The sequence below is a fragment of the Bubalus kerabau genome, chromosome 1, assembly GCF_029407905.1.
Source record: "Bubalus kerabau isolate K-KA32 ecotype Philippines breed swamp buffalo chromosome 1, PCC_UOA_SB_1v2, whole genome shotgun sequence".
In the NCBI taxonomy this organism is placed as follows: domain Eukaryota; kingdom Metazoa; phylum Chordata; class Mammalia; order Artiodactyla; family Bovidae; genus Bubalus; species Bubalus kerabau.
In genome coordinates this window covers 32,326,339-32,340,685 of record NC_073624.1, presented here as the reverse complement: position 1 = coordinate 32,340,685, position 14,347 = coordinate 32,326,339, and positions in this window count along the sequence as shown.

Genomic DNA, 14,347 nt, shown 5'->3' with positions numbered 1-14,347 from the left:
GCTTCCCTTGGATAATGGCCTCCTCCCAACAAACACTTTTCTCCAACCTTGACTTCTTCCATCACTACATCTCTTTCTCATCACTGACCATTCTTATAATGACCCTTGTGATTACAATGGGCCCCCCTGTATAATCCAGAATAATCTTCCCTTTTCAAGGTTCTTAATCACATCTGCAAAATTCTTTTTGCCATGTAAGGCAATATATTAAATGTTAACAGTTCTGAGAATTAATACCTGGGCATCTTTTCAAGGGGGGTTATTATTTTGTCTACAACTCAGTGTTAGAATCTCATTTTAGGGTATTAATATCAGTAGATGGCAGCCCACCAGGCTCCCCCGTCCCTGGGATTCTCCAGGCAAGAACACTGGAGTGGGTTGCCATTTCCTCCTCCAGTGCATGAAAGTGAAAACACGAAGTCGCTCAGTCGTGTCTGACTCTTAGCGACCCCATGGACTGCAGCCCACTGGGCTTCTCAGTCCATGGGATTTTCCAGGCAAGAGTATTGTAGTGGGGTGCCATTGCTGTCTCTGATCAAATTTGTTACTCTGTTTCTCTTCCTCACTGCACAAACATTTAAATTAGTCTGCAAGAATGTTCATCTAGCAGTTACTGAAAACATTCTATCTACCAGGTACTAGGCCAAGTGCCTTGTATCTACATATTTAATCCTTACAACAAATCTGTACTATTAATTTTAGCTCACTGTACACATGACGAGATTGTAAGACACAGTGGTCAATTCTTTGTTCAAGATTCTAAAGGTAGCAAGTGATGACTTGGTATGTCAGGGCCAGTATGACTCCAGAGTTTCTCCTCCTAACCCCAACTTTATTCCAGCTCTCTTTAGAAATTACCAAAGAGGATTCTCATATGCAAATTAAAAGTATGCCTACAAGGCATTGTGTCTGTGCTCAGTTGCTCAGGCCTATCTGACTCTTTGCGACACTTTGGACTGTAATCCACTAAGCTCCTCTGTCCATGGGTTTTTTCAGGCAAGAATACTGAAGTGGGTTGCTATTCCCTCCTTCAAGGGATCTTTCCAACCTAGAGATCGAACCCAGGTCTCCTGCGTAATGCATTAACTATGCCAACTAAGATGTGGGCACATTCAAACTAGTTACTGGAGTTAAGGTGAGTCACCTCCTCAGAAGGCTGATGGTGTCTGTTTGCAACTGAGACAGCGTATCAGATGCTAATGTTATTAAACCAGCTCACTTCAGTTTAGAGCATTAATCTATGAAAACCAAAGACTCTCAAAGCCACTTTTACATTTATTCATGGTTGTGTTGGTAGGATATCCATACCTGAATATCAGTTAGTTTAGTCAAATTGCCTTTCTCCCCAACACTACAAGTTGAGTAGAGCACTTTGGAGGTAGTAAAGATAAGATTTCGCTTTATCAGGATGCACCTGAGGGAAGCAGCCCTCTTAGAGAAAAGACCATAAGCCACTTCTCATCCAAAACTGCTTAAAAGTTTTAAATTCCTAAGAACCTCATTAGCAAAAATCATTTCTTCCTTTTTTCATTTTTCCATAATTATATTTAAGTAATTTAAATAAATAAATATTTTTATTTCATATTTTTTCATTGGTGGATTTTTCTCCTAGTTTTATTGAGATGTAATTGATATATATGTTAATAACACTGTATATGTTTAAGGTATATGGCATAATGATTTGGCTTACATCATGAAATGACTATCATAAGTTAACTGAACATCCAGCAGCTCACAGAGATACAAAATTAAAGACATAGAAAATAATTTTTGCATTGTGATGAGAACTCTAAGAATTTGTTCTCTTAACAAGTTTCATATATGACATATGGTAATGTTAATTATGTTTACCATATATCACTAGTACTTACTCATCTTATAATTGCAAATTTATACCTGTTGATTCCCCTTCTCCCACACCCTGCCTCTAGTAAACACAAATTCAATCTCTTCCCTTGCTAGATTCTTAAAGCTCCATAAAAACCAGAACAATGTCTGTCTTATTCTGCATCAGAGCAACTAATAGCATATATGGTGCATATGTACTCAATATTTATTGACAGATGGAGGGAAAGGAAGAAATAAAAGTGGAAAGAAGGAAGAAAAAAAAAAAGGTTCAGTCACTAGTTGATTTCAGATAAGAAATAGTGACACATTGGTGCATATGTGAAAACTAAAAATGAGACTTAAGTAGTCAGAGTTATCTCTAAAGTTTAGAGTCATAATCCAGCTACACAGCAGGCGAGGTTGAGAAGGCAAGCATTCATTGATTTAACTCCCTATATGGAGCTTGGCTTATCCTGTTCAGAGTGGGGATGACTTCATGAAGCATTTTTTGGCCTAAAAGGAAAAGAGAAAAATAAATTTTTGAAATACATCATTGGGGTAAAAAAGGCATTGTGGGGAAGTTGGACAGGATGAGAGAACAGCATGGAATCCCCACATCTGATATAACAGTAGGTAGCTGTTTAGTTTCCCCCGACATTGAATGGTAGGCAAACTAAGAGCATGGCTTGTGTCTTTTATCTTTGAAATCCAGCATTTAATAAATACTTAACAAATGAATCATGGTGTAAATAGACAAAGGCCATGGGAGAAATAAGCCAGGTAAGATGGGCCCAGAAGCTGTAAGGAACAACTACATATTGGCACTCAACAGGGTAATCATCACGGAGAACTGATGCTTGGCCCACATCTTGAAAGATAAGGAGGGGGTTCCCAGTGTAAGAAAGAGGGAAAAGTGTTCTTTTCAGATGAAGTTGGCTGTGCAAGGGAGGGAAGGCTTGAGAGAACAGTGTATTCTGAGAATCACACATGATTTGATGTGGAGGTAGCAAATAGTAGAGGATGTGGTTGACCAGAGAGAAGTGACAAAGAAGATGCTGAGGCTGAAAGAGTTTGAGTCTTCGGCTGCCATCACTGGGGGGAATATGTAAGGTTAACCAGGCAGGCTTCCCTGGTGACTCAGTGGTAAAGAACCTGCCTGCAAAGCAGGAGGTACAGGTTCAATCCCTGGGTTGGGAAGATCCCCTGGAGAAAAGAATAACAACCCACTTCAGTATTCTTGCCTGGAGAATCCCATGGACTGTGAGCCTGGTGGGCGGGGAAATATTGTTCTAGAATTGCTGGATTTCATGTTATCCTGATAAACTACTCATTGAAGTTAACCTGGTATATTAGGTAAACTGTTTACCATGGAGTAAGATGCTCTATAGTAGAAAATACTGTTGAATTATAAATGAGACACCGAATACAAAAAAAGAATGAGTTCTACATTTTTCTCATCTGAAGACAAAGGTAATCAAAGTCCACAAATGCAGCAAATAGAATTATCTTGTGTAGTCGGGCCCTCAGGAATGAAAATGAACCAAGAAGGAAGGCTAGTAATATGTATTTAAGAATTAAGAAACCACAGTATAGAGTCAATGAAATACATCATTATTTGGGCAGTTTAGTGGAAAGAATTCTGAGTTTAGAATCAAAGATCAGGTTTGAGTGTTGCTGTGTTGGTTGTGTGACTTTGGACATCTCTGTAATCCTCAATTCCCAATCAATGTTCTATGGCGTTTATACATTTTACACACATTAAATATGCATTCTAAAGTGATCATTATGGGAACTTCCATGGTAGTTCAGTGGTTAATACTCCATGCTTCCAACACAGGGGGTAAAGGTTTAATCTGCAGTCAGGGAACTAAGATCCCACATGCTTTAGAGTGCAGTCAAAAATAACTATATAAATAAATAAAGTTATCACTATTATTATGAACAGTGAAAATTAGTATGATGTATATCCCAGATGGCTCAGTGGTAAAGAATCTACCTGCTAAGCAAGAGACATGGTTCAATCACTGGGTGGGGAAGATCCCCTAGTGAAGAAAACAGCCACTCACTCCAGGATTCTTGCCTGGAAAATCCCATGCGCAGAGGAGCCTAGTAGGCTACTGTCCATGGGGTCACAAAGAGTCAGACATGACTGAGCAATTAAGCAACAATATATCAAACTATATATTTTTAATTATGCTTCATTAGATAATAATACTTTTTAGTGGAAATAATTTAAGTGAGAGCATGTTTTCTAACTGCAGTAATGAACTGTCAAAAATACATATGTCACTACTTTAATTTTTATTAGCATAATAGTAATGACATATCAAATATAAATTTTTGCTTATCATAATAAATTGTAATGAAATAGGATAATAATGGCACTGACACTCTACTTTTGAACTTCTATTTAACATATGAATTACCTTGGGAGAAAAAATGAATCTAGTCAGATAACACTTTCTTGGTAGTCTTAGATAAAATAGGACTCTCAATGTCTCTCCTCCAAAATTATTCTTATTGTAGCAAATTTCACTACCTTAAACATTATATTTAATTATTTGTGTATTTTCTGTCTCCAGTAGGGTACAAACACCAAAAGAACGCAGACTTTCATTCAATACTGTGTCCCTAGTGTCTTGACCAGCACAGAGGAAGACCACAATAAATATTTGTTGGATTAATGTATTTCTTTCTGCTAGATATTATGTTATATTAATATGTTTTCTCATTTAATTCACATATTAATCCTTTAAAACAGATAGCTGCAGTACAATATACTTAATTAAAGCTTCCTAGATGCTTTATTGATGCTTTTGAATTGTGATGCTAGAGAAGACTCTTGAGAGTCCCTTGGACTGCAAGGAGATCAAATCAGTATATCCTAAAGAAAATCAACCCTAAATATTCATTGGAAGGACTGATGTTAAGCTCCAACACTTTGGCCACCTGATGTGAGCAGCTGACTCACTGGAAAAGACTCTGATGCTAGGAAAGATTGCAGGCAGGAGAAGAAGGGAGTGGCAGAGGATGAGATGGTTAGATAGCATCACTGTCTGAGTGGATATGAACTTGAGCAAACTCTGGGAGATAGTGGAAGACGGAGGAGCCTGGCGTGCTATCGTCCATCAGGGCACAAAGAGTTGGACATGACTATTTAGTGACAGAACAACAACAACAGACACTAAGAAATAGTCTCAGGACTGCAATTAAATAATTTCATTCTCATAGAACCTATAAAGCATCTGCATTTGACAGATAAAGCAATGGAGACACAGAGAAATTAAATCACTTGCCCAAAGTCATCATTAAGAGTGGCTGATCAGATTTTAACCTAGCTAGTGTGGCTTTAATTTACATGCTGTTAACTATTACTTTATAAAATTTTCCATTTTTAATCTTACATCTTAGATAGCTAAGGCTGAGAGCATTGTATGGGAACGATACTGTTTCTTTATATATATGTTATATTCATGCTGTATTTATGTTAATCATTGATTAAAGAATGTCTCTTCATTATCAGTGACTGCTATCATATAATACAAAATGAATAAGGAAAAATATTGCAGAAATGTGTTTAAAACTAGCCATGGTTAAAGTCACTGAATTGCAGAGAGTTATCATGAAAGAAGACCTTAAATGTCACTCATTTTCCAGTTGGTCATTTTACAGCTGAGAAACTGATGCTCACATAGGTCAAGTGACAGTCTTTGGTCACTTAAAATGTTAGTTCTTATGCCAATCTGAGGTTACTTCCCTTAAGCAGGATGCTTTTCCATTGAGTAGTTCAGAGGACATACTTTTTCAACTCCTCCCTTTCCACCATAACATGGATTGTTATGGTGATAACACTATATAAATAATAAGTGGGACATAAAATAAACCAGACAGGAGGGAGGAAGGCAATGGTCTCTTTACCTCCTAGTGTTTGATGACTAAGCTGTGCATCTTCATGGAAATAGAAACTATGACAAAAGCCATTGTACTATCATTTGTCAATAGATGTTTTCAGATCTTAAGATTATTGAGCTTATTGTAATACCTACTCCTGTTCCCTGCTTATTTGTCACCCTGCTTATGTAACTTATATGCAGAGTACATCATGAGAAACGCTGGGCTGGAAGAAGCACAAGCTGAAATCAAGATTGCCGGGAGAAATATCAATAACCTCAGATATGCAGATGACACCACCCTTATGGCAGAAAGTGAAGAAGAACTAAAGAGCCTCTTGATGAAAGTGAAAGAGGAGAGTGAAAAAGTTGGCTTAAAGCTCAACATTCAGAAAACTAAGATCATGGCATCCGGTCCCATCACTTCATGGGAAATAGATGGGGAAACAGTGGAAACAGTGGCTGACTATTTTTCTGGGCTCCAAAATCACTGCAGATGGTGATTGCAGCCATGAAATGAAAAGACGCTTACTCCTTGGAAGGAAAGTTATGACCAACCTAGACAGCATATTCAAAAGCAGAGACATTACTTTGTTAACAAAGGTCTGTCTAGTCAAGGCTATAGTTTTTCCAGTGGTCATGTATGGATGTGAGATTTGGACTATAAAGAAAGTTGAGTGGCGAAGAATTGATGCTTTTGAACTGTGGTGTTGGAGAAGACTCTTGAGAGTCCCTTGGACTGCAAGGAGATCCAACAAGTCCATCCTAAAGGAAATCAGTCCTAGGTGTTCATTGGAAAGACTGATGTTGAAGCTGAAACTCCAATACTTTGGCCACCTGATGCGAAGAGCTGACTCATTCGAAAAGACCCTGATACTGGGAAAGATTGAGGGCAGAGGAGAAGGGGACGACAGAGGATGAGATGGTTGGATGGCATCACTGACTTGATGGACATGGGTTTGGGTGGACTCCGGGAGTTGGTGATGGATAAGGAGGCCTCGCGTGCTGGGATTCATGGGGTCGCAAAGAGTCAGACACGACTGAGCGACTGAACTGAACTCTTGTACCATTTATTTGAATGAAGAAATCAACTTTGCCTGCAGTAGTAATTGTAATATTTACTTTTCCTGTTGTTGTTTATCTTGAGATAGATGATGAATGTAGACTTAACATAAACATTTAATATCCACATGCCAGCTTTTGTAATGGGTATTCCTGCTTCATGCATTCATGCAATGTTTATTTATCACCTTCCTGCCAATGCCAAGGGCTGTTCCATGTACCTAGGACTGTTCCAGATATAGAGTGGTGAACAAGCTAGACAAATAATACGGCACTGACTCTCAGGAAGCAAGAATCATCAGGAAAGATAAAATAGAATTTTGGGGATAGAGAAACTACTTTTGACAGGATGGTCTGAGCAGGACCCTTTGGTGAGGTAACATGCAACAGAGCTGGATGGATTAAAGGACTGAGCTACAGTAAACCCCCTTGCAAACGTTCAAGTTGTGAACTTTCAAAGATGCGAACATGTGTTCCATCAATGTCAGGCATGAGTGAAATTGCAACTTGCACTCTGTCTCCTATTGCTGATGATCATTCCATTCTACCATCTCCCACCTCTTCTCCTTCCTCCAGAAAGTAAATCTTCTTGCCTGTTCACTTGATTCCAGCCACTGTATACCAGCTGTACTGCTATACTGTTCAAGGTACTGTACTGTAAGATTAAAAATATTTTCTTTATTTTTTATGTTTTCTTTAATGTATTATATATGTGAAAAGTATTATAAACATATTATGGTACAGTACTACATAGACAATTGTGTTAGTCAGGTACCTACGCTAAATCTGTTGGACTAACAAACAAATTGGACTTATAAACACACTCTCAGAACAGAACTCATTCATATGTAGAAGACTTACTGTATAAGAACTTCTTGATAAGTGCACGGAGTATATTGAAAATAGAAACAAGCAGGAAGACCAGTGTGACAGAAGCAAGACAGCAGGAAAACCACAGCAGACAGTCATTGAGGTGTCCAGGAGCCAGACTAGAGAGAGCCTTAGAGGCCACTGTAAGAATTTTAGGAGTTTCTTATAAAATAGGGCTGGTCCATCTTGGTCCAATAGCAGGCAGAACTGGATTAGCCCAGCTTCAGATTTTACGAGTATGACATACAAGAAAGGAGCCCCTCAGTGGCCCAGAAATGATGATGAATTCCTGGAAGCAGAACACAAATGGCCACTGATTGATACAGAAACATGAAGAGTCAAAGAGGATGAGGCCTCCTGGACAGAGATATCAGAAAAGAAAAAAACAAACAGTTCAAACATTTGGAGCAAGAGCAAATAGTCACTTGGGAGCCCTGAAGGAGCTCCCATCTCAGAATCAACAAATGGAAAGAGAAGTAGACCATAGAAATTAATTTAGCAGCTGCTCTCAGATCACTGGAGGGAATTGCATCACTTACCCTCTTTGACTGCCTGTGTATTCAGCATAGCTGACACTGATTGCTTTTGGCTGAGACTAAAACTTTAAGAACGTCTCTCAAAATAAAGTGGGATTACAACTCCTAGATTTTGGATCTGAGACAGATGCAAAGGGAAATTTAAGGTACATCAGAGCTGCCGCAAGAGATAAAAGGGAGAAGGGAAGAAAAATACACCAAGAAACCCAGGCATTAAACCCACTACCACCCACATAAAGCTCTCCTCATAAAGAACATTGTAGGGATAACTAGCCAACTGGCCTCCTCCCTGCCCTCCTTAATGGTATCTTGATTTTTGATACATATCATCTCTTTATACAAAGCTCTCAGTTAGTCTCCTGTCCATAACTTTGAGGAATGATGCACAGAGGTTAAAGGACACAGAAATGCTAAAATATTTCAGAGAATGGAAGTCAATAAGGAAAGTGAATTACATTAACATCAGACCTCTCATCAGCAATCCTTTCTGCTAGAATATAATGAAATGGTGTCTTCAAAACTGTGATGGAAAAATTATTGAGAGTCTATTTTTACATTTCCAACCAAACTGTCAATTAATGATTAATGCAAAATAAAGTCCTTTTGTTTATATTCAAGGACTGAAAAAACTCTTCACTTATTTCCCTATAGGAAAAAGAAAATCAAGATCTATTCAAGCAGAATAATAAGGAACCTTAGGACAGAAGATGATGTGGGTCACAAAATGATTAACAAGTGACAAGTCCAGAAAAAGATAAGATGGTAGGAGAAAAAAAGAGATCTCCTGGCTTTGATGAATATTCATTTTAATAATAATAAATAAATAATAAACAAGGGGCCCATATTTGAATATATGGGGTTCTATTTCCTTTACTCTGAGTCCAATTGAAGTAATAAATTTTGCTGTGAATCTGCATACAAGGATACTTCAGAGACACTGTGGCCCTGGATCATGGAAACAAATCAAATATGACAATAAAGCAAGTCACATGAATTCATTGCTTTACCAATGCACATAAAAAGTTATGTTCACACTGTGCTGTAGTCTTAACATCTGCAAAGCAGCAAGTCTAACACACACACACACACACACACACACAAAATCTTGGACACCAAGGAGATCAAACCAGTCAATCTTAAAGGAAATCAACCCTGAATATTCACTGAAAGGACTGATGCTGAAGCTGAAGCCTCAATACATTGGACACCTGATGGGAAGAGCTGACTCACTGGAAAAGAACCTGATGCTGGGAAAGATTAAGGGCAGGAGGAAAAGGGGATGACAGAGGATGAGATAGTTCGATGGCATCACTAACTTAATGGACATGAGTTTGAGCAAACTCAGAGATGGTGAAGGACAGAAAAGCTTGACATGCTGCAGTTCATGGGGTCGCAAAGAGTCAGATACAACTTAGTGACTGAACAAGAATACATAATCTTAAAATACTTTATTGCTAAAAATAAAGGCTATCCATGATCTGAGCCTTCAGAATTGTAGTCTTTTTGCAAAGTGAAAGTGAAGTCGCTCAGTCATGTCTGACTCTTTGCGACCCCATGGACTGTAGCCTACAACACTCCTCCGTCCATGGGATTTTCCAGGCAAGAGTACTGGAGTGGGCTGCTATTTCCTTCTCCAGAGGATCTTCCCAAAACAGGGATCGAACCTGGGTCTCCCGCACTGTAGGCAGATGCTTTACCATCTGAGCCACCAGGGAAGTCTTTTTGCAAAAGTAATATAAAAAGATCACTGATCACATGTCATCGAAATGAATATAATAATAATGAGAAACTTTGAAACATTGTGAGAATCACCAAATCCTGTTGGGAAAAAAATGGTGCTGATAGATGCAGGGTTGCCACAAATCTTCAATTTGTGAAGACACAGTATCTGCGAAGCTCATTAAAGCAAAGAGCAATAAAACAAAGTATGCTTGTAATCATGATACTATAAATGGTACTTATTGACTTATCAACTTTTCCTAGAAAATCTAGGAAAGCAATTTATACTTACTAAACTAAATGCAAGCATATACATTTTTATCATACAATAGTAAGCTAACAAGAATTAGCGGGTGAAAGACATGTCAAATGAGGGAAACAGAAGAATTTCCTTATCTTTTACTGGTAAGAAGACTTCAAATAAAAACATCAAAATTGATTTCAAAAAAAAAAAAGATTTAAAAAATTTCTCAAAGGGATGAAAAGTTATAAAATTAGACCAGAAAAATAAAGATAATTCTAAATTCTGGTAAAATAATTCTGCAAGTAGGGTACCATGAGGGTATTATCCTCAGTAGTATTTGTCTCTAATGTTATTATGTGCATTCACTACTTTAAAATATATTTAGCAATTTAAAAAGTTTAGCTATTTGAATTACCAATTTCTAGTACTTTTATAATAATTCTCAAGAAAAAACAGACTGTTTAACCAGCAGTTCATTTTCTCAAGAAGAACCAATTGGCTAGTGGGATGATTTGGGAGAATGGCATTGAAACATGTATAATATCATATAAGAAACGAATCGCCAGTCCAGGTTTGATGCAGGATACAGGATACTTGGGGCTGGTGCACTAGGATGACCCAGAGGGATGGTATGGGGAGGGAGGTGGAAGGGGGGTTCAGGATGGGGAACACGTGTACACCCGTGGCGGATTCATGTTGATGTATGGCAAAACCAATACAATATTGTAAAGTAAAAATAATAATAATAAATAAATAATTAAAAATTAAAAAAAAGAAGAACCAATTGGTTCCTGTGTACTTTCTAGTAAAAGAAATATTGCTAAAAGCTAATTATGCTGTCAGCATTTTTTCTTTCAACAAATGTTCTAAACCAGAAATCAAATCATGCATCCCATGGAAGGTTTGGTCTGTAAAAATGTTTAATTTATTTATAATAGATTTTGCTTATTTTTTTAACTGAAATGTCACTAACATTTTAACAATCACATAAAATTCCATATTTCTGGCATATCTTACAAACTCAGAAAACTTTGTTAACATTGTCTACAGGCTCCCCACTGGCAACAAGTGACTGGAACCCATAAAATTAAACCCATTGGTTTGGTTGGGGTGGTGATATTTAACTTATGCATTCACCAGGATCACTCAGAATTCCAATTCTAGGTAGATTTTATGTGCTGGACCTTACCTTCAGAGTTTCTGATTCTCTAGGACTGGGGTGGGAGGACCAAATTTATATCTCTAACAAGTTCCCAAGTGATGGTGCAAGTCAGGGGACCACACTTTGAGAATCACTGGATTAGGCCATATTCTCATGGTAGTCATCACTACTCTTAACCTTTCCAAGTCATTTACTAGTATAATCTAGCTGGCCACTAAGTTTGTGCTTCCTGCTTCAAATCTTACTTGCAGTCATTTTTCTAATGAACAGACAGTATTCCTCATTTGAGAAAAGCCCTTCCATCATAACTAAGGGGACCCACTAAATATTTGCTCTTATTTGAGCATATGGCATAAAGTAACCTTTCTTGGGAATCCCCTGGTGGTCCAGTGTTTAGGGCTCCATACTTTCACTGCCAGGGGCCCAAGTTCAATCCCTGGTTGGAGAAATAAGATCCCACAAGTTATGCAGCACAGCCAAAAAAAATGTAACCTTTGTTGTTGTTGTTGTTGTTGTATTTTTTAAAGAATTTTTATTTTTAAAAAGTTATTTAAAAGAATAAAAATACTCTATTGATTTTCTTTTATATATCCTGGCTTATCTTCCATTCATGTAAAACTGTATGTGCCAGGCTCTAGTTGCCAAAACACTGGGACTTGTGTCCCTGATCTTCCTTGTACTAGCAGCTGTGCCTTGAATGACAAACTCCATTTGTCTACATCTCAGCTTTCTTACCCATAGGAGAGAGGATGCAACATTAATGGTATGATTTGAGGAGGGTTAATAGAGCTGATGTCCATAGAGCTCCTAGCTAAAGGCTGGGTGAGGGTGAGAGTGAAGTCGCTTAGTCGTGTCTGACTCTTAGTGACACCAGGCTCCTCCATCCTTGGGATTTTCCAGGCAAGAGTACTGGAGTGGGTTGCCATGTACCTCATAGTAACTGTGAAATTGGGGATTCTGATAAAGGCCATGCTGTTTAAACTCTATTCTTTTGACTTTGGATATGTTAGAAAATGTGCATTTTTCTGATGATATAATATTATGAAATAATTTTGAATTAGTTATGTATAAGGTAATTTCTAGGGCTTTGGTTTGCTACAAGCAAATTAAATGCTTAAGTGAATCATCCCAATAATAGGGATCTGGTATTGCATGTGTGCTGTGTGCTTAGTCACTCAGTCATGTCCGACTCTTGGCGACCCCATGGACTGCAGCATGCCAGGTCTCCCTGTCCATCACCAACTCTTGGAGTTTACCCAAACTCATGTCCACTGAGTGGGTGATGCCATCCAACCATCTCATCCTCTGTCATCCCTTTCTCCTCCCACCTTCAATCTTTCCCAGCACCAGGGTCTTTTCAAATGAGTCAGCTCTTCGCATCAGGTGGCCAAAGTATTGGAGTTTCAGCTTCAACATCAGTCCTTCCAATGAACACTCAGGACTGATCTCCCTTAGGATGGACTTGTTGGATCTCCTTGCAGTCCAAGGGACTCTCAAGCGAATTCTCCAATACCACAGCTCAAAAGCATCAATTCTTCAGTACTCAGCTTTCTTTATAGTCCAACTCTCACATCCATACAGGACTACTGGAAAAAAACACAGCTTTGACTAGATGGACCTTTGTTGGCAAAGTAATGTCTCTGCTTTTGAATATGCTGTCTAGGTTGGTCATAACTTTCCTACCAAGGAGTAAGCGTCTTTTAATTTCATGGCTGCAGTCACCATCTGCAGTGATTTTGGAGCCTAAAAAAATAAAGTCAGCCACTGTTTTCCCATCTATTTCCCATGAAGTGATGGGACCGGATGCCATGATCTTCGTTTTCTGAATGTTGAGCTTTAAGCTGACATTTTCACTCTCCTCTTTCACTTTCATCAAGAGGCTTTTTAGTTCTTCTTCGCTTTCTGCCATAAGGGTGGTGTCATCAGCATATCTAAGGTTATTGATATTTCTCCCGGTAATCTTGATTCCAGCTTGTGCTTCATCCAGCCCAGTGTTTCTCATGATGTACTCTCCATATAAGTTAAATAAGCAGGGTGACAATATACAGCCTTGATGTACTCCTTTTCCTACTTGGAACCAGTCTGTTGTTCCATGTCCAGTTCTAACTGTTGCTTCCTTACCTGGATACAGATTTCTCAAGAGGCAGGTCAGGTGGTCTGGTATTACCATCTCTTTCAGAATTTTCCACAGTGTATTGTGATCTTTACAGTCAAAGGCTTTGGCACAGTCAATAAAGCAGAAATAGATGTTTTTCTGGAACTCTGTTGCTTTTTTGATGATCCAGCAGCTGTTGGCAATTTGACCTCTCAGATCAGACCAGATCAGTCGCTCAGTCGTGCCCAACTCTTTGCGACCCCATGTATTGCAGCATGCCAGGCCTCCCTGTCCATCACCAACTCCCGGAGTTCACTCAAACTCACGTCCATCGAGTTGGTGATGCCATCCAGTCATCTCATCCTCTGTTGTCCCCTTCTCCTCTTGCCCCCAATCCCTCCCAGCATCAGAGTCTTTTCCAATGAGTCAACTCTTCGCATGACGTGGCCAAAGTACTGGAGTTTCAGCTTTAGCATCATTCCTTCCAAAGAAATCCCAGGGCTGATTTCCTTCACAATGGAGTGGTTGGATCTCCTTGCAGTCCAAGGGACTCTCAAGAGTCTTCTCCAACACCACAGTTCAAAAGCATCAATTCTTCAGCACTCAGCCTTCTTCACAGTCCAACTCTCAAATGCATACATGACCACAGGAAAAACCATAGCCTTGACTAGACGAACCTTTGTTGGCAAAGTAATGTCTCTGCTTTTGAATATGTTATCTAGGTTGGTCATAACTTTCCTGCTAAGGAGTAAGCATCTTTTATTTTTTTAATTTTATTTTATTTTTAAACTTTACATAATTGTATTAGTTTTGCCAAAAATCAAAATGAATCCGCCACAGGTATCTTTTAATTTCATGGCTGCAGTCACCATCTGCAGTGATTTTGGAGCCCAGAAAAATAAAGTCTGACACTGTTTCCACTGTTTCCCCGTCTATGTCCCA